Source organism: Pinus tabuliformis, chromosome 9 (genome assembly GCF_031772625.1).
Source record: "Pinus tabuliformis cultivar Carrire ecotype Pingquan chromosome 9, CPIR1, whole genome shotgun sequence".
NCBI classification, from domain to species: domain Eukaryota; kingdom Viridiplantae; phylum Streptophyta; class Pinopsida; order Pinales; family Pinaceae; genus Pinus; species Pinus tabuliformis.
The window spans coordinates 1,973,395,857-1,973,417,288 of record NC_142307.1 but is presented as its reverse complement, the minus strand read 5'-3'; the positions used below and the strand labels follow the sequence as shown (position 1 = coordinate 1,973,417,288).

The window sequence follows — 21,432 nt, the reverse complement described above, 5'->3', positions numbered from 1 at the left end:
TCGGTTGCTGATTTGCCAGAATCTTTGTCTTCGGATAGAGGTACTATTGCCAAGGACATTCTCTGCTGGGTGAGCCAATTCTGGCACCCTAGTTGTATTCAAGAATCTACTTAATAGTAAAACACTCATATCTGTTGCACTGGTTTTCCTGCATTGGGTTTTTCCTGGGACGATTGTCCAAAAATAAAGGTGTCCCTTATGTTATTGTTTCTGTTTACTTCAGTACAAGATCTGTATATCTGTGAAGGTTGCATTTGTGTTTACTTCGATGTTTATGCAATTAAATAACTTGTTAATGTAAAAAACAAGTAGGAGATAGTAAACCAGAAATTGCAGTAGGTTGTTAGATTCAAGAATTTTCACATGGTATCAAAGGGATTGCAGATCAGAAGCGATTGAAGACACCAGTCAAGAAAATCTGAGAATATGCAGCAGAGAAGCAGCTGTCTCGAGAGACAGTGCTGCTCCAGAGCCAGACACGCAAAAGGAGGAGGGACGTAGTGCAGAGAAGGTGACGCAGAGGCTCACGCAGTGCTTGCACCAGCACTCTGAGCTAGGTGAAGGTGACACAATAGCTCGGAGGAGCCCACACAGTAGCTGCATCAGCTATCCAAGCCAGCGCAAAGGTAGAGGGGGGGCATATCAGACCTATGCAGTGCCAAGTCATCCTTCTCAGCAAGGAAGGATTGACGCAGTGGCCAGGAGGAGTTGATCCAGCTCTCATTGTGATTGTGTAAAGCCAGAGGGCCTCAAATTCTTCAGTTGTCGGGGTTAAGGGAGCTGAGCAGATTTTGATTTGTGGAGCTAGTCAAATGTTGTTTCTGTGAGTGCAGAACAATGTCTAAGGAGATTGAACCAAGGTAGAGAGAAGCACTAACTCGACAGATTTCTAGCCAAGAAATCTAGATCTGGGTTGTAGCGGCAAAGGAGGATTGGAGAGGAGTGATTCGACAATTGGCGAGAGGATTTCCAAGAGGGAAATCAGGACTCAAAGGGAGTCTAGAGAAGAGAAGCAGAGATGGCAATGAGCGGATTGAGGGATCAGGACAAATTGGACGGGGCTTCCAATTTTGTCATTTAGAAGGCCAGGATCCTGGCAATCCTGGATAAACGTCGCATCAAGGACTATGCCTCGAGAACCGTAGCTATCCCAGTTGACCCGAATGCAAATGAGAAGTATGAGGAGGCCAAGGCGAAAGCGAAATGCATGATTCTAGACAGGGTCAAAGATCATGTCATACCACGTATTACTGAGAAGAACACAACAAGGGAGATGTGGCAGATGTTGACCACCTTATACCAAGGCTCTTCCGTGCAGCGAAGGATGTTACTAGAAAATTAGATGAGGTCATATCAGATGCAAAAAGCATAGGAGATAGATATGTTCCTTCTCGGGTCGCAAGGAATTCGTGACCAGCTTACTTTCGTCAGGTCTACACCGGATCCAGAGTTCATGGTCAGGACTTCTCTGAATGCAGTCTCCGAGGGCTGGGAGACATTTGTCCAAATCATCTTGAGCAGAGCGACTCTCCCCAGTTGGGAGGAGATGTAGGTAGCTATTCGCAGGAAGAGATCAAGAGCTTGACCAAGGCAAGGAGTAGCGGTAAGGGAGTTCGGATCAAGAAAGAGGAGGAAGAGGATGCAGCTCTAGCATCTACGGGACAGCAAAGGGTTCAGAACAGGAAGAAGAAAGATATCTCAGAGGTCAAGTGCTTCAACTGTGGTGAGCTGGGACATTATGCCTCTCAGTGCCCCAGGAAGAAAGGCAAGGGAGAAGCTTCTGACTCAAAGGCGAAGAAGGACGTCCAGACTAATGATGATTGTGCAATGAGTGCTCATGCGCCTCTAGAGAAGAGGTGGGGAGACATTGAGTTGTAGTCGAGAGCACTATAGATGTGGGGCAGGATCCTTGAGGTGCCCAAACTCTTGGATCACATACGGCTACAGGAGCCCTTAACGACAGTAGCATGACAACAGGTGTCGGGTGGACCAAGGTGTGATGGAGCGACAAGGCAGCGCTAGAGAGCAGAGGTCTGTACTAGCGCAGTGGAGGTTGCAGCAGTGCGAGAGGCACAGAAGAGGTTGCAGCAACACAGTGGCAGCAAAGGGAGCACAGGATAGCAGCAAAGGAGGCTTCAGCATCATGAGGCTTCCAGACTAACCAAGATGTTAGTGTTTGGGTGAAGTCAGTTACTTACTTCTCGGTAACTGAGTTGCAATGCAACAATTAGCAGTGGCAGTGCTATGGGTAGCATGATGCAACATGTTGAGAGAGAGCTGCAGTACAAATGTAGCAGTGGCAGTGGTAGTGTCATGGACAGCAGTAAAGGAAGCAGCAATGCAGTGGATGTGGGGCAGCAGGACAAGCATCAGCACAGAAGACCGATGCAGAGGATCAGTGTGATCCTTCTATGGTGAAGCATTCCTAGAGCACATTCCTCGCTAAGAGGGAGTGTTGATTTTTGGTAGCATTGGATGTGCTCTAGCCATGAAATTTGGCGGAGAGGCTAAGGCACATGAGATCTCCGACAGAAATCGTTTGGAGAAATTCCACCCGAATGAAGAGATATTAAAATAATTAATATTTTAAATGGGTCCCTAAATCTAAACTTGGCAAAATAAAAATATTAATGTGTTTTAATATAAAATGGGTGAGAAAGTTCTAAGTGATGAGGATCAAGCCAGTTCTAATCTTAGCCGTTGATTAGGGACTTAATCTCGACTGTTGAATCGTCAACAGGAAAAGTATAAGAGGAGGCTTGAGGGTCAGTTGGAGATACACCAAGAGAGATCAAGAATCCGATTTTCTGGGGTGAGGTTTGCTGAGGAAATCGAGTTAGTGATCGTTGCAGCGAGGGGCAGTTCAGCAAGGGATTTTCATCCAAAGCTGAAGAATACATAGCAGAGAGGCAGTGAAGTGTTCGGAGAGAGCACAAGCACAAGAAGGGCTGATGCAAAGGCCGAAGAAGTCAGCGCAGAGGACGCAGAGTGTCGTAGAGGCTGATGCAGAAGCCGAAGAGGCTGACGCAGAAGCCGAAGGGGCTGACGCAGAGGACGTAGAGAGCTTTAGAGGCAGCGCTGGGAAGAATCTGTGGGGCAGGCTGAGAGCAGATCAACCGGGAGGGGGTGACGTCGTTCCTGAAGGGTGACGCAGTTCCAGAGCAATGCTTGGAGCAGCTTTCACTGTCCAACACAAGGAACAATCAGAGTCACTGTGGGGTTGATCATCCGGTTGCTGATTTGCTGGAATATCTGTCTCCGGATAGAGGTACTACTGCCAAGGACATTCTCTGTTGGGTGAGCCAATTCTGGCACCCTAGTTGTATTCAAGAATCTGCTTAATAGTAAAACACTCATATCTATTGCACTGGTTTTCCTACATTGGGTTTTTCCGGGGACGATTGTACAAAAATAACGGTGTCCCTTATGTTATTGTTTCTGTTTACTTCAGTACAAGATTTGTATATCTATGAAGGTTGCATTTGTGTTTACGTCGATGTTTATGCAATTAAATAACTTGTTAATGTAAAGAACAAGTAGGCAGGTTCCCTTTCGTTGAATGATCATGTCCTTAGAACATGCCTCTTCATTAACTAGTTACTAGTTAATTAATCATCAATTATGATTATTATTGTTTACATTAATTTTATTGTTTTTATATAAATTATATTCATAACATTGTCTTCCTCTTCAAAAAAAATTGTCCTCAAAGGTTATTGCTTGACAATGTGTGTCATTTGTTTCTTTGTCTTTTAATCTTTTCGTATCTTTCGGAGTTCTTCGAGTAGTCATCTTTGCTGATACATGATGATAAGATCTGAGTGATGAACATAATTGTCATACTGAGAAGGGATCTCACCATCCTAAATCAATCTTCTATGGAATCTTGCAGTTGTTGGAAACTTGTGACTATTGATTTGGGGTAGCATCGGATGTGCTCTAGCCACAAAAATTGGTGGAGAGGCTAAAGCACATGAGATCTCCAAGACCCATAAATGGTTTGGGCAGAATCTAACCGGTTTGGGAGATATTAAAATAATTAATATTTTTAAATGAGTCCCTAAGTCTAAACTTAGGGAAAATAAAATATTAATGTGAATTAATATAAAACTAAGTTAGAATGGTCCAAAAGACATGGATCAAGCCAAATATAATCTTAGCCGTTGATTAGGGACATAATCTCGGCTGTTGAATTGTCAACGAGAAAAGTATAAGAGGAGGCTTGAGGGTCACTTGGAGAACACACCGAGTTGATCAAGAATTCGATTTTCTGGGGCAGGGCTTGCTGAGGAAATCGAAGGAGTGATCAGAGTTGCAGCTGAGGGGTAGTGAATAAAGTAGCAAAGAGGCAAAGATAGTACTGGGAGAATCAGTGCAGAAGCCGGGAAAGGGTTGACGCAGAGCCAGCTAGAGGCCACGCAAACGCAGCGAGAGGCCACGCAAAGGAAGCCAAGAGTTGCGTAGAGCCCGAGGAGGGCCAACGTGGGAGACGCAAAGGCTCCAGAGGCTGACACAAAGCCCTGAGAGACTAACGTTGGGCCAAATAAGTTGACGTTGGGCAAGAGATGCTGATGCAAACCCTAGAGGCTGACGCTGGGAGATTTCGTGGGGCAGATTGAGGCTGATATCTATCTCCAACAAAGAGGTACTACTATCGAGGGCATTCTCTGTTGGGTGAGCCATTTCTGGCACCTAGATTTTATTCTGAAACTGCTTAATAATAAAACCCTTAGATAGTTGCACCGGTTTTCCCACATTGGGTTTTTCCAGGGACATTAGTCCAAAAATAACGGCGTCACTTGTGTGCTTGTTTTTTCTTTAGTTGATGATCTGTATGTGTTGAGACTATTTGTATTTATTTTCGGTATTTACATAGTAAATAACTTGTTAATTAATAGAACAAGAAGGAAGAAATAAATCAGAAAGTACAGGAAGGATTTCTAACAGTTAGACTTAGAAATTCCAACACTGACATCATTTTTCTTCAAAACATAAGTTTGTTGTTTCTATTCTAAATGATACAGATACGCAAATTGATTGAGTTGTCTTCTCTTGTGAATCGGATGCCGATAAGGAGTTCTTGTGGTTTGATTTTCCCTTATCATGCATGTGGCAATTTCTTGATTTACATCATGTACTGATGATGTTGAGTTGGTTACAGAATCTTTACTTCGAATTTTCATTGCTTGAACTACAACATTTGAGTGTGTTTTTACTTCCACTGGTTGGTTATCTTCTTGAGTTCTAGTATTCACTGGATCAATATTCGTTCCTTCAACTTGAATATCTACAATTGAAGATTTCAACGCTTCCTTCCCAATAAGTTGTAGCTTGTTTTCCAACGACTACTTGTCCTTCTTAAGCTTCTTAATTTGCATCAATAATTTTTCACTACGGTCCTTAAGTCGCGAAACTTCTTCATTTTTATCAGCGATGATTTTGTCAACTTCGCTTTGCATATTTTGTATCACTTTTTACCTTCTTGAAAAATTGCTTTTGAGATATCTTGTATGTCTTCTAGTGTTACTAAATCTGGTTTCAATGTAACGCCTTGTAATGTTATTTTTTTTCTTTTTGTAGGAAAATGCTAAAAACTACTTCTTCGTATTTAGGATGAAGGACCCTAGAAATTCAATCCAAGGTGAACCCAGAATTATATCACTATCATTACAAAATAAGGTTTTAATGGTGAGTTGCAAAACAAAAGTGTAATCTCCAATACTTAGTTGTAGATTGTTTATGTCACATTGTTTATCACTTGTTTCAGAAAAAATCGTTTCAATTATATTCAATTCAAGAATCACTAACTGGTTAGCACACTCAGCACTAACATAATTAGTATCTTGAATAGGATTGATAGAGATTATAATATCCCTTCTTGCAAGTGATCCTTTGGTTTTAAAGGTTTTAGAAAATCTTTCATTATTGGTTCCCATTTAACATTGTTGATAATTTCATCAATAATACTTAAATCAAGGAGTTTAGATATATAAAGTTTAAACAAATTTCGTAATATGATATTGTATTCCCCTTTTTTATCTATAAATACCTTTTGAATATTTATTTATTTAAATAATCCATTTTATTTAAAACTTCAAACTTCCTTTTATAATTTTTCGATCAATAATTCTTTTACTTTATACCTTTTTTATAATAATTTATTAAAAAAAATTCTCCTCTTATAGATATATCCCCCTTTTATAGTCGGTACTTTTTTATAACTTTAATAATATTTCCCTTTTTCCTTTTAATCTTTTGTATGATATTCAACGCACCTTATAACCTTTGATAAAATCTTAATATGATTAATTTCCTCGAATGTTCGAAGCAGGGAGCAATGTATGTCCAATTAAATGTTGGAATTTCTTAATGATTATTTTCTCCTTTCTCCTGGGTAATCTTGTAATATATATTATCCCTTTTCCTTGATTTGCTTTATGTATCTGAATTTTTTTAGATTGTGATATGAATCTGTAATACCATGCATGGTGGTTGTACAGATATCGCTCCAAATTCATATCAAATGAATTTTGTTGAATTTACAATTGTTGGACAGTACAGTTGTACGACGAACAGGTGGGGTGGCACAATAAACACAGTGATTGTTGAATACAGAATTTTGGTCGTTGGTACGATAGGAAGGAAATTTGTTGTACAGATTTTGGCATTGTTGGTGTGAATGGATGGCAACATATGATCGATCAGGTTGCTACAAATGATGGCAGAGATTCAGAGGCGGCAGATGACAATGTGGGTGCGGGCAGACAAATCTGCAGCGACTGGACAGCAAATGGCAGCGGCTACTAGTTGCAGTTGAAAAACAACTATCGATTTTGTTTTATTTTTTATTTATAATTTTTTTAATATATATATGTATATCAGTGTAGCACGACTCTTATAAGACCCGCGAGTACCTGCGGGTCCTGATGGGTTTTATAGTGAGATATGTCACTCGCATAGAACCCGCGTTTCTACCCGTACCCGCATAAAACTCGGCTACCCACATTGAACCCGTGAAGAACCGCATAGGCCTCGCATAGGACCCACATAAGACTTGTGGAGACCCTCAAAATTTGATTTTTAAAATTTTTCTTTTTTGTGCTTAAAATTTACCATATTTTAAGTTTTTTTCTATATTTTGCCGAGTCTTATACAGGTCATTCCCGAGTCTTATTCAGGTTGTCGAGTTAATAGCCAGATGAGTCTAATACAAGTACGAGTCACATTAATATATATATATATTTGGCCTTTTTTTATTTTTCTTTGACATTTTTTTAATAATTTGTTTGCCTCTTTTTTTTATTTCCTATATATATAATATTTGTTTTCCTTTCTTTTTCTTCTTTTTTTTTCAATTTATGACCAAAGGCTTGACGGCAAGATAGAGAATATTCGAACAATCTTTATGTGGCTAAAAGCCTCGATCGCAACAACAACAAACTTGACAAAGATCGATGGCCAATGGCCGGATCATAGTGGCTATGTGCAGCGGTTGAGAGTCTGGAGGATCGAATAGCTCTGATACCAATTTAACGAACAAAGTTTGCACTCTTGCAATAATCTTCGGAACACTTGGTACACAAAGACATCCATTGAAGATAAGAAATATATATATATATATATATATATATATATAAAATAGTGTATAAAATAGTTTATATAAGATGTGTTGATGTTACAAATGAGGGCTTGCTTATATACCTAGGCAAGTACCCTTTCATTGAATGGTCATGTCCTTAGAACATGCCTCTTCATTAACTAATTACTAGTTAATTAATCATTAATTATGATTATTATTGTTTACATTAATTTTATTGTTTTTATATAAATTATATTCATCATAATTTTTTTCTTATATATACTCTTAGTTATGGCATCTAGATTGACTTGGAATTGATGGATTCTATCCACATGTATTTAGAACAAGGAAGAACATAACTGCCAGTTATTTTGGCAAGGCGGTACTTTAAACATTTCACTCCCCTCTTATTGTTGTGACACAAAATTTTCATTGGACCTTTACCCCACCAAGATCCTGTCCAGCAAAAGTCACTTTCCTTCACCAAATTGAAATGTCAAAGGCTATGAAGTTATGAGAAAATGTTGTCGCTATGAGAAATCTAAAATGTTTCTTAATATTAATGGTGGTTAACTAGAATCCACAAGACTTTGGATTGGCGGTGAATGGGTACACTCTTAAGGCACTCCTTGTGATAGGTCACCAGTTCAAATTCCCTGTGGGTTAGCCAACAAAAAAAAATGTGGATAAGTGGAAAAAAATGGCCAAAAAAATAGGTAAAGGTCCTTCAAAATACCTTGAAAATTCTGTGCCCTGGCTTCTCCAAGGGTAACTCTAATCCCTAGCATGCCTACTTTGCAAAAAAATGCTTCCCAAGTGAAGTTCAAGTCCAGAATGTAGCCTGTGTACTATACCTCAGTGAATTTTACTCCCTAAAGAAAAAACACAAACAAAACTCTCCAGAGCACCCCAAACTGCTTCTCAGCTAAATACCCTCTCATGCACTGCAAAATAGCAAAACAGAAGCAATTCAGCTTACCAAAAATATCCAATTTTGATATACAAACCTCTGGGAGGAATCCCCTAAAATCAAGTAGGCAGTTATGAGCAAGAAGTAGGATCTCTCCCTGAAGTTGGGGAGGTGACAGATCCCCGGATCTCTGGGTAAGGTGTTTCGAAGTTAGGCACTGGCTGTTTATCCTGGTTACCACTTGTCAATGGTGGTGAAGTCTCCAAGGGTTTCTTGTGTTTTATTACAAGGGGACAAAAATTAAATATGTGGAAGGAGCTTATAAGTCGAATTGATGAAGTTTTTCTGAACTTGGGAGTTATAGTCAACCTTGCTGAATCTATAGTTAGATTCATAGAATCTGTTCAAACTCGTTAAGTTTTGATCAAAATTGAGAATTTTGATAATAAAAAAATCACTCAGCTCACCAAAGCAGTGAGCTGAGTTGAGTTGTCAAAAAATTACTGAGTTTCGACAAGTACTATGACTACACTTCAAATTCCTACTGGATCATAACTACTTGGACAAACTAAATACAGAAATCAACATATCATTCTCGCGATTCATAAAATTAAGACAACCATTAGACTTAAAGCAATTTTCTTTCTTCATATGAGATCTTAGAGATGTAATTTCCTTCTAGGTGCTTTCTTTAAATGAACTTGAGCAAATAGAATGTGTGATTAGTGGATAGGAAATATGCAAATGAAAAATCATACAATTTATTTTTCCATATACAATAAACAAATAAGTTACTAAGAAAAGGGAAAAGGATGTAAAAACCTGAGCAGACACTGATTCCTGCTTCACGAACAAATTCAAGAGTTTTAAGCCTCTCATCATAAGACCTGGTTGTTATAATGCTGGGGTAAAATTCCCTGGATGTATCTAAGTTATGGTTATAAGCTGTAAGGCCAGCCTTTTTGAGGTCCTCAGCTTGTTGCTTCTCCAACATACCCAAAGTGCAGCATACTTCCATTCCCAAGCCCCTGACAAAAAACCATAGAAAATTATTTAGACGGGCATAAACTAGACTAAACACCTTTACTAAACAAACACAAATGAATTCCTTTGACCCAATCATACAACTTTATGTTCTAACAATTATTCATTAAAACAATATCATAACATAAAAAGTAAAAGGTTAGAAACCAACAGTTGAATATGCGGGCAACAAATGTGATTTGCCTATCTGGTACCGTCAGGTACATAAAAGAATACTTTGACAAAGCAACTTTTTTAGGGGCACTTAAAACTGTCGGATGCCCATTCTATAAGAAATGTGGAAAGAAGAGAAGACCACTAAGCACTTGCAAGTGATGGAGAAAGTAGCAGCAAAACTGTTATGAAGCATGTGTTGGCTATTTTGACTTAGTAAAAACCATGTATGTATTACACCATTATCAAGAGATTTGCATCAGAGAGTAAACTATCTGAAGTGTCTTTGCATCCAACATAACCAAGATGAACCAACATGCCAGCCTTAGCTCCAAGCTCCGTACAATCTATTCTCCTAAATACATTTAGCCTAGCTATTATCTGAGCTGCTAGTTCATCTTTAAAGTTTAGAAGCTGGTATTTCCTCCCAAACTGAACTTAGAGGAATCCTTGCTAAAGTTGTCCTACACCTACTCCATAGAAATAACCAATGTTTCAAACATCATGTTGACAAAAAGTCTTGACGAGGGTCTAGAAAGTGACTAATCAGCAACATCAAGAAAAATATCGGAAAATCAACCAACTTAAAAACATACAAAAGCATTCATTTGTTATCAACTTTTTAAACATCTAAAGCAACAATAACATCAAACATATGCACTGCCATATAAATGTGAAAAAAGAACTGATATATAAGATATCAAGGAATGCATCACACATTGATATCGATTCCTGTCCTGAGTCCTGATTCTTGAATCTCAAAATTATAGCAAAAAATATAATGAATTGGACTCTTTACTGAAGTGAATTTATCTCCCAAGATGGACCCATAACTCATGTACAGGATTTTTCCATTACTAAACAACATTTTTGAATCGTCTCCTTGACTCCTCATTGATCTGAATTTGAATGCTATTAAACAAAACAAATAATGGTTTTATCCTCCCCATTTCACTGTTATTTATTCAAGATAATATTCCAGGGGTTTTCAACTTCCAAGAGTAGTTGAGGGGATCAAGGAGGTGGTAACCCCCTCTGCAGGGTGGGTTGCGGGCAAAGTCCTTGGTTTCTTCGGGTGAATTCTAAAGCCCATTTTGCACAATTTCCGTTGATTCCACACAGTAGATAGGAATCAATCCCCACACTACAATAAATCCATTAACAGCAATGATAACATTCAGCTTCCCCTCTTTGGCTCAATTTCAGCTGGTGAATTTCTCCTTTGCTCTCAATCCTCTGCTTCTGTTTCTCAAAATAAGTCAAAAAATCGGATTTATCAGCACCCTGTAGCAGACCTGGCAACTTTTGCCATTAACAAGCAAATTTATGACAATATATTGTTATATTTTGCAAGTATCACAATATATTCAAAATCTGGAAAAATCACAATTTTCCCCAGGGATAATATTGTTGAACAGAGTCCCCGGATGCGGGTGATGATACGTCAAGGGGGGGCGTGCCACATGCCCAGCATGTGCCGCCCCGTGTTAACCTTACGACTCCATGGTAGAACGCCGTCAAGGTTTAATGGCTCAGCATCGAAGCGATGGGCATTCAATGCTAGACAGAGGTTTTCGATGGTGGCGCAGAAGGCAGTTAATGCACGCCTGCAACGAAGGAATGGAGTACAATATCAATGGACCGGAGCGACGACGCAGGTTCATTGGCATGTCGAGGTTCGAAGGGTGCGAGAGCAGAGAAATTTCGGGTCGGTGGATGTTGAAGCCTCTTGCTGCTGCAATTCAAGCTGCTGCTGTAGGAAGGGGGTGCAATTCGAGAGATTTCTGGAACAACTGGAAGCGAGAAGTGTTAACTCTCTCGCAGGAGGAAGTCGCTCAGAATTCGTCTCACCAGTGTGGGGATTGGGGCGAAATCTGCACTGTGCCTATTCTCACCTATTCTCTCAGGTATTTGAGGGTGGCAGCGAAGAAGACATGGCCAAATTACGGGAGCGACAGCCTAGCAGACGGGGACCATGGAGAGGATCTTCCTCTCGAACCCCTGCAGCAGATGAACACCACCATTGTTGTTGCTGCTACTGTCATAGGCGGGCAAGAGCCACACAACTCCCAGCCGGGCAATTCGTGGAGGTCGGTAGCTCTAGCGAGGGAGGGCCAATGCTTCCGGCATTCGGCTCCGTGGTGTTCACTCTGGGCAGCTCAGCAGACAATGCAGGAGTCAACGCCCACATTTCAGTTCTTTTCACCAAAATCCCTGAAGGAAATGAAGCTGAAAATCCTCTGGGTACGTTGGAGAAGCCTCCAGGAGGCTCTGGTGAGGATAGCCCTGCTGTGTTGCCCCCGATTGAGGCAGGCATTTCGGGGAAGGAGATTATGCAAGGCACCTCAAATCCAATGGGGCCGGCACCTCAGGGCATTGCTGAGGACAAATGGAAGGCGATGTGGGAAGGAGTCCCTGAGGGGCGGGGGTGGTGCTACATTGTGGAAGACAAAAGTCTCTGCGAGGACCAGGACTCTGAAGCACGACTCAACACACGCCCTCCTCTCTCAGCCCGAATCCAGGATTAAAGCTTCTGCGGGTATGTCGGTTCCGGATATCACTATGTTTGTTGGCTGGCAGTTTATACTTATGTCTGTCTGGTTTATGTTTGTCGGGTCTATTGTCAATTTTCAACACTGTTTGGTTCTTGCCGGTCCATGGCACACAGTCAGTTTCTGTTGAAAGCCCCTGCGTGGGCAGTCATGGGTCTGTTAAGCGCAATGAGGCCCCTTAGCACGCTGCTACTCATGTCTTTTGGGCCTCCAGCAGCGATTAGATTTTGGAGGGACTCTGTTAGTCTTGTAGGTGATTTTGGAAGTTCTGTAGGTGCTGCCCCGGTGTGGGAGCTTTTTGTTTCAAAGCTAAGCTATCCAAGGTGCAACTGCTGGCCCTGGAAAGCCTGTCTCACTGTTTGTAAAGTTTACATGTAAATATAATATAATAGTCTAGATAGTCTTTTACCGATAAAAAAAAAAAAATATTGTTGAACAGAGTGCATCATTATATATCGCCAATGTTTGAAACACTTGGAACAACAAACCCTTAAATCAAATGTTATTTGAGATATCCCTGCCAGTATTACATCCAATTTTCCCTAAGTTGCACGAAACGGGGAAATGGGTACGAGTTTCCGAAACGGGCACGGGTACGAAACATGACCCCCCCCCCCAAATTTTGGAAACGGGGAAACGCGAATATATATATATATATATATATATATTAGGACATTTAAGAAATATGTGCAATCATAAAGCATATATGATACATTCTAATTTATTACATTATGATAAAATTGTCAATTGTCAATGCATAAACTATAAGTCTCTAAATTTACATCACATTTACTCATGAATGATCACATAATGAAAATAGAAATATTCAAAATCAGCCATGAGAAATTTCTAATTTCTTGTCTCGTGCTTGATTGGGAGTCTCCTCCTACATAGTCGAACGACCTTAGTGCTCTTGATTAAATACAAGTTTCATACCCTAGTACCCTACATGCTCTTGATTATTGGGAGTCTCCCCTGCATAGAGGGGTTGGTTCTCTTGATTAAATACAAGTTCCATACCCTAGTACATGATAAAATCCAATGGAAACATTGCAATCCCCCCAATCCTGAAAAACAGATAAGTCTGCTAGATTTTGAGTGAGATCTAAGATTCTACTTTCTCCATATGAAATCCAATGAGGGCGAAACCACTCTCAAACATCCTGAGTCATTTCATGGTAATGTTAAAAATTTAAGTCACTTTTACTTTAAGCATTTAACATTACCATGAAGTTCATTTTAATAACCTAATTAAAAAATAGAAGAAAAATTAACAAAAAATTAAAAAAACAAAAGTCAAATTGCATCTAGAAACAGCATCGTACGGCCCAAAAACGCGTTTCCGGCCGTACTGGCCACGTTTCCGCCTCGAGAAACGTGCCAGTACAGCCGGAAATGCGTTTCTGGGCCATAGCGTACGCGTTTCTGAGTTTCGTTTCCATTTCCGTACGAAAACTCCGCCCCGGCCCACGTTTCCTGCAACTTAGAATTTTCCCGAAGAACTCCCTTCCTCAAAAGTAGGTACACAAACAAAACTAAATATGACCCCACATGTTTGGCATATTTTTCATTTTAACTTATGAGAAAAATGTCTTCTATGTCTTTAGATGATTGATTATGTGCTTGTCTACTAAATGGACAATATGGCCTATATCTATGTCACAGGGTTCGTTGAACTTGAACCTTGGGGTTCAAATGTTTGACGAAACCAAATACAAATTTTAAATTCGGCTCACATTTGGCTGATTCAAAACCACGATGTTCAGTGTTCAATTTTACCGTCAAACTTTTGGACCTTCGTACAGCTATCAAGTGTGCAGTTGAAAAAAATGTTTAGAAATGTGCCCTTGAACCTCCATACAACTATTAAACGTGTGCCTTGCAAATTCATATGTTGAAAAATTAGAAGCGAGGGTTAGAAGCCTGCGTAGCATTTTGGCCTCTGTATCGACAACCTGTGAAACTCGCGGGTCAACGCAAACAAGTTGAAGACGAATGGCATCATTTATGCGTCACTCAAGATGCAAGCAAGTTGAAAATGCCTAGGGAAATGTCCAAAAGTATCACCCAGAACTGCGATGGGAAGGGCTCCTAAGTAAGATGAGGTTTCAAAAGTTCTGAATGAAGATGAATTATGAACCCCGGCCCAGAGAGAACCAAGCCCAATCCGTCCCTATCCTTTGTGCATGGTTTAGGTTTAATTATGTTTTAATTTTTTACTATATTTAAAATGAAGTGATAAAATGTTTAAACATATTCCGCCATAAATTTATTAATCGCATATAATGCATATTGTAAATGAATAATGATATTTATTAAAATATATATATATATATATATATAATATTATAATTATCCTTTTTCATGTATAATGGATATATGATATAATAAATTAATAAAAGTGATATTTATAAGAAGAATTTTATCGTGATATAATAAATTAATAAAAGTAATATTTATAAAAAGAATTATATATATATACACACAAACACGAACCTAATCTCGAACCTCAATCGGATTTTATTACAAAATTTGAATTCAAATCGAAATTAATCATTGTCAAACTCAAATTCGAACCCAAACCATGTGACATTGGCCTATATGATGAATTATGATGAAAATTAGACCTGATTATATTCACTGCATAGTATTCATATATCTGCTAAACAACCTTTAATGTGCTCTCATGTTGTGACTTTAATGTTTATGGGCATTAAGTAAATTGTTCACCTTAAGCATGGGACTGATAAACTAATGTCCATGTTCTGGTATTAGACAGACTGGAGAAGCTCTAGGCCTACTGAAGTGATTAGACAGCCTTGTGGATGATACAGGCTTAGAGACAAGAACAAAATTCCTGATTGAAAAAGGGAGACTCAAAGGGAAAGAGTCTTCTCAGAACATCTTGAGCTGGTTGGAAGTCTATTAAAGAGCATAAGGTGGCCTTTGGGTGAAGGTGTTTGGCTTTTACTAGGCCAGCTGGAGGATTTAGTAGCTATGATGTGTACCTGTGTGGACTGATGATCAGTTGTAAGGTTTCCATGGTTGGGATAAGAGCTCTGAAGGCTTCAGAAGAGGCAGACTGTGTGTAGTGACCTCCCTGGAAATACTTGAGAAGTTGACTGGTTACTGGCAGTGAGGATGAAATATTTGGGTCCCTTCATGGTTGGTGAAGATCTCAGTACTTCATAAGTCTTCTTGCAGCCCATTGCCTAATCAAAGCCTCTTTCAGCCTCAAGAATCAATGTAGTAGTCTACCGGACAGAGGAAATTCAGGTATCCCTCGCCTCAGCCCCTGATTGTATGGGCAATGTTACCACTCAAACTAGCAGGGGTTATTGTAATGTCCCCATTTTTATTCTTCTCCATAGTGCAGCCAGGGTGGATTTCCAAGACAGGGGATGGTCGGGGCAGTGGAGCAGGTTTATGTCATCAGGGATCCCGATGGAGTTTTGAGGAGATTATATGGGATTTGATGGCATTTGCTCAGCATATTCCATCATCCGCACAGTTTGTCTTTCGTTCTGTCATATTCCGACAACTTTCAAAAATCAGCGTTATTGTTGGCAATAACTTAATTAATTATGGTCGAGGTGGCATTCCAGGGAGATTAATTGATGGAACGCCTCAGTGTAATAATAGCTCGTTGGAACTGAAACGAGAAGATCTACAAGATGGGATGATGAGAAGAGAATTCCAGTGGCCAAAGAGAGTATGGTGGGCGATTTGCCATTTCCCATAGTTAAAAATGACTTTAATTAGTTATTTAATTAAGGAAAAATAACTAATTAGAGAAAAAGGGCCAAAAGTGACTTAAGTGAAATAAAATAAAATTAAAAGGCCACTTGATAAAGTCAATGGAGGAGTTTCTAGAATAATAATAAAATAATAAAATAAGATGTTTCTAGAGGCTTGGGGATCTATCTATGAGATCTATAAAAGAGGAGGACAAGGTCATTGGGAAACATCTTGGATCTTGGATTTGTGTATTGTTTTTGTCGAGAGGTTTGAGAACTTGGTTCTCTACTTCAGCAGTAGCCCCAGGACGGAAACCCTCGGGTGATTCAATGAGAGTGGGCGAGCACCCATCTCTTCCCTTGGTGGATCCATTCAGGGTTCACAGATTGCAATTTATTGTCTTTCAGTTTGTTTTGGAGGCTGATTGTGGCATTATTGTAGATCTATTTAAGGCCATTTTATCTCATCTATATGGGTTGTATGTGCATGTAAACCCCAGTTCTTCTAATATAATAAAGCTGAGAATTTCCCATTCATTGTGTTATGGGATTGCAGTGCTCTATTCGTTTTATTTTACATGGCAATCTTCTGTTTATCAATAGAATTTTTTATCTGAAGAAATTTTGAGTTAAAATTTGAAGAAAAGTTTTGCTTGTTCCAAATTTATTTCGTTTGGGACATTACAATGGTATCAGAGCATCGATCTCGGCTCAGCCTGCGGGTTTTCAGTTTTCAGTTGCAGCTATTATGATTTGAGGGTTTTTCATTGAGCCATCAAATTTATTAGAGGCCAAATCTTTTATTATTTGTGCAAATTATTAAAAGGGACATTGCAATGTGCAGAGTTGGGCGGAGTAGGAAACTTGCACTAAATTGAGGCTTTCTATATCTTCTGGAATCTACCCAAAAAAATTCTGGGTTTTTTCTGGGTTTTATGAGAGGAGTTTGTGGTTAAAATTTCAAAATCTTCCGGGTAGTATGCGGGTTGCAAATCAGTATTCCTTCATCAGTTCGTTTTATCAGTGAACTGGGTAATTCACACCACTTGGTGAGCTTGATCTTGGCTTGGATTTAAGCCAAACCATTTTTGGGTTTTTATGGGTTTGGTGTGAGGAGCCTCAAGTTAAATTTTCAGAATTTTTGGAGTAGAATTGAGGGCAAAAACACCAATTCATCTTTAGTAGCAACAACATAATTTCTGGTAGTGCGAAATAATTATTTGTGTTATTTTGTTGGGCCTTTGCAACAGCGGTAAGGGGAGCTTGAAATTTTAAAACTTATTGGGTCATGGGTGAGTCATTAAGGAAGCTCGCAGCCCTTAGTGCTGAACCTCTTGTTAGAAGAAATTTAATAAAGAGAATTTTTGAAGGGTTCAGATCTGGGAAAGATGAGGAGCCAAAGAAAGAGCAGTCTCCAAAACCCCCAAAGAAGAGAAGAAATCAAATGAGAAGAGAGTGGATCTGTTTTACATGTCAGGGAGCATGGACACTGGATCACAAATGTAAAATTAGAGGGGACAGAGACGCAGACGAGACTGCTAAAATTGAAGTAGAGCTGGCAAGGAACTCAAGTCAACTGATTATAAAGAAGATTGAAGGGTCCTTAATTGGACAAGAGTCTACTATAGATGAGCGCATTAGTTCTCATGAACCATCATATGAAGTTGACGGCAGACCAGATTTATATTCGAGTGTGTATGGTGAGCAGTCAATGGACCCTATGGGAGACATTTGGGAGGATGAGTCACCAGTGATGATTCAATAGGAGTAGCATATGGTGAAGCATGAGTTAGCTCAGGAGGATAATATGTACAGTATGCAGGAAGAGCCTTTTGAGGAGAGCCAATTGGAGGTTCATGTTGAGCCCATGATGGAAGAGGATGACTAGCCATCCTTGGGGCCAACCATTGATGCGGAGCAGATAGAGATGTGCAGACAGGGAATAGGGTGACAGTATTTGCAAACACGCGTCTTCAGGAGGTTCTGGAGTATGACATGACAGTTTTGCAGGAGATTGGTGTATTGGAGGAGCGTAGACTTTCCCATCAGAAGAGGGAGGCGGCAGTGCATTCATCTTTGGGTCTACCCATTGATGAGGTGCAAACAGATGTAGTGGCAGCCAGCACAGCTGCAAAATTTTCAAGCAGAAGCCCTCTCCAAGAGTACATAGACAGGGCTAGCAACACAGTTTGCCCACTTTTTCCCATTAGAGGGAGAGAGGCAGAATTTATTGGACATGTTTTGATTGACTGGGTTGATCTGGATTTAAACAAGAACGCAACAAATTACAGAGATAACCATAAACACAGAGATGCAACGGAAATAATACTTCATTTCATTACTGTAAAATACTGAAATATGCTTACAAACAGAAATAGAAATAAACTAGCTAGGGCGATGGTAGTTGATCTCTGAGAAGAGATGTGGCAGCTACATGCCTCTGAACTGCCTTACAATGAGGCTCAAGGGCCTTTTTATTATTGAACAATAAGAGCAAACCCTAAACAACCAAAACCCTAACCCGAGGAGATGTAACACCAAGAGTTTATGGACCGCGTTGGGCTGAGTTGGAATGCCAACTTCCCAGGGTCGTGACTTGGTCATATTATCTTCATTTGACGTGCATGATAACCCGTTAGAAAATCTCTCTGAGGACTACGACGGAAAAGAAGATTTTTAGGGCCTCAAAACAGCTCCAAAAGTTTAGTACCCGAAAAATTGCTAAAAATAGTAAACTCTGCTACAATTAAGGAAACTGAAAAATTGAAAGAAGAAAGGGTGGGGGTCCAAGTGGAATTGGCGGGTGGCCACCAATATCCACTTGGATCATTCCTCCCCCCTTAGGAAGCAATGGTCCCCATTGCATTGAGTTCCTCCATGAGATGAGGAAACTTCTGTTGAACGTGGTCCCTGGTGAGCCACTTTCCCTAGTGAAGGAGTTGGCCTGCTTTGACAACTCGATACATTTCAATATTCTGTTGGCGAGTGTGCTTGATCTGTGTGCCCATGATCTGATCAGTTGCAGCTTGTTCCATGCAATCTGGATTCAACTCTGTGGGTGTGAGTTGTTTTGCAATGTCGGATGTGTCTAGTAATGGTGGAAAGTATGGCCGAAGGCGGTCCACATTGAACAATGTATGCAGGCCAAGGAATGGGGGAATGCTAAACTCAAATGCATTATCTCCCACAGCCTTGGTAATGGTGTAAGGACCATATCGAAGTGGTCTGAGTTTCCGATAGGCTCCAGTAAGGCATTCCTTTTGCAAATGCAACCAGACTTTGTCGCCCACCTAAAACTTGTGTGGCACCCGATGTTGATCATGTCGCTGCTTGTACTTGGCATTTGATTTCTCCAAAATGTCATGGACCTGCTAGCGAATATGTTGGATTTGCTCCATGAAGTTGTTTGCCTTATCTGTTTCAGACAGGACATGAGCTGAATCTGCGTGAGTAGCTGCAAATGGCATGGCCACATCAATGGGACATAGTGGTTGGAATCCCAAGCCTAGCTGAAAAGGGTTGTGACCAGTCGAGCTGTGGAGAGCCCGGTTGTAGCTGTGCCGAACATAGGGGAGGCTCTCGTCCCATGTGCGTGGATGCTTTCAGTTGTACATGCGTAGAATGTGTATGATCATCCTATTGACAACCTCTGTTTGGCCATCAGTTTGAGGATGGAAGGTTGTGGACTTAGTGAGTTTGGTGTCCAACATCGACCAGAGACTAGACCAAAATATACTAAGGAACCTGCTGTCCCGATCTGAGATGATAGACTGTGGGATCCCAAAGTGTACCCACACTCGTTCAAAGAAGAGTTTAGCAATGGCTTCTACTGTGATATTCTTCTTGCAGGCCGCCATAATGGCCATCTTTGAGAACCTGTCGACGACCACAAAAACATAGTCGTTTCCATGCTTAGTGGAAGGAAGGTCTGACATGTAATCCATGGAGATGGATTCCCAAGGTCGACTAGGGGTAAGCAGCGAGGTATAGAGGAATTGCTTCTTGATGGTTGGTTTGGCAATGGCGCAGGCAGTGCATGATCTGATGTACTTCCAACATCCTGTCGAAGATTCGGCCAATCGAAATACTTTTGTCATACTGCCACCATTTTCTCGACCCCCAAATGCCCAGCAGCCCGACTATAGTGTGCTTCCCAAATCATCTTGGCACGCTCACTTGAACGAACACAAAGGTGACCCAGGTGGCATAACAGGGCATCCTGGAGGTGAAAATCTAGAACATGTTGACCCTCCAAGAGTGTCTGGTATTTGTGGCCAATCAGAAGTCTCGTGCACACAAGAGTTGAGCACGGTGGTTAACGCCATGATCGGTGGCCGACTGAGGCAATCTACAACATTATTGGTGTTGCCCTTCTTATACTTGATATTCAAATGAAATTGTTGCAAGTATGTGGACCACTTCTGATGGCAATCATTCTGCAATTTCCCTTGGGTCTGTGGGTCGATGGTCTTTGTGGATGATTGTTTCCTTCCCCAAAATGTAATGCTTCCATTGTCAGCAGGCCTGCACAATGGTATACATCTATTTGTCAATAATGGGATACTTCCGGACTGTGTCTGAAAGTGTCTCACTGTGATATTCCACTGGATGCCCGTGTTGAGTAAGGACTACCCCAATAGCATAGTCAGAGCCATCTGTCTCGACCTCAAATGGTTGTTGCAAGTTTGGTAATGCGAGCACTAGTGCCGAGCAGAGGCGATCTTTCAACTCTGTGAATGCCTTCTGTTGAGATTCAGACCAAAAGAATTTTGCTTTCGCTCCTCCCTTGGTGACTTGACTCAAAGGCCAAGTGATATGAAAAAATCCCAACACGAACCTGCAATAGAAGTTGGCAAGACCTAGAAAGTTGCAGAGCTCTGTCAGAGTGGTTGGAGATGGCCAATCCCAAATGACTTGGATCTTGGCTGGATCCACATGCACCCCCTGTTCATTTGGAAATGGGTCATGCCAAAAGTGCATTTCTCCAAATTGGCACATAGCTTGTGTTGCCGCAGTGTTTGGAGAACCTATCGGATGTGGTGGAAGTGCTCTTCCCAACTCTGGCTGAAGATCAAGATGTCATCCAAGTATACCACTACAAATGAGTTGGTGAATAGCCGCAAGATGTCATCCATTAGCCTCATGAAGGTTGCAGGAGCATTCGTCAATCCGAAAGGCATAACCAACCATTCAAAAAGGCCCTCCTTGGTTTTGACGGTAGTCGTCCACACATCGGAGGGTTCGATTGGCACCTGGCGATATCATGACTTTTGATCGATCTTGCTGAAATATTTTGCCCCCTTCAATTGGTCCAGGAAGTCATCAATCCATGGGATCAGGTACCTATTACGGACAATGATCTTGTTTAGCGCCCGATAGTCAATGCAGAGTCTCCAAGTCCCATCCTTCTTCTATACCAACACAATCGGGCTCCCACAAGGCGATGAACTCAGACGG

The 21,432-nt window shown here is 40.7% G+C and overlaps 1 pseudogene across 1 annotated transcript in view; it reads right to left on the bottom strand.

Annotated features, from left to right (window-relative positions):
• The window catches only part of LOC149156913 (biotin synthase, mitochondrial-like), a 179,995-nt pseudogene that overhangs the window by 28,398 nt on the left and 130,165 nt on the right, over positions 1–21,432 (bottom strand). The window contains exon 4 of the transcript XR_016262385.1: positions 9,312–9,517. The product of XR_016262385.1 is annotated as a biotin synthase, mitochondrial-like (transcript). The remainder of the gene's footprint in view (positions 1–9,311; positions 9,518–21,432) is intronic.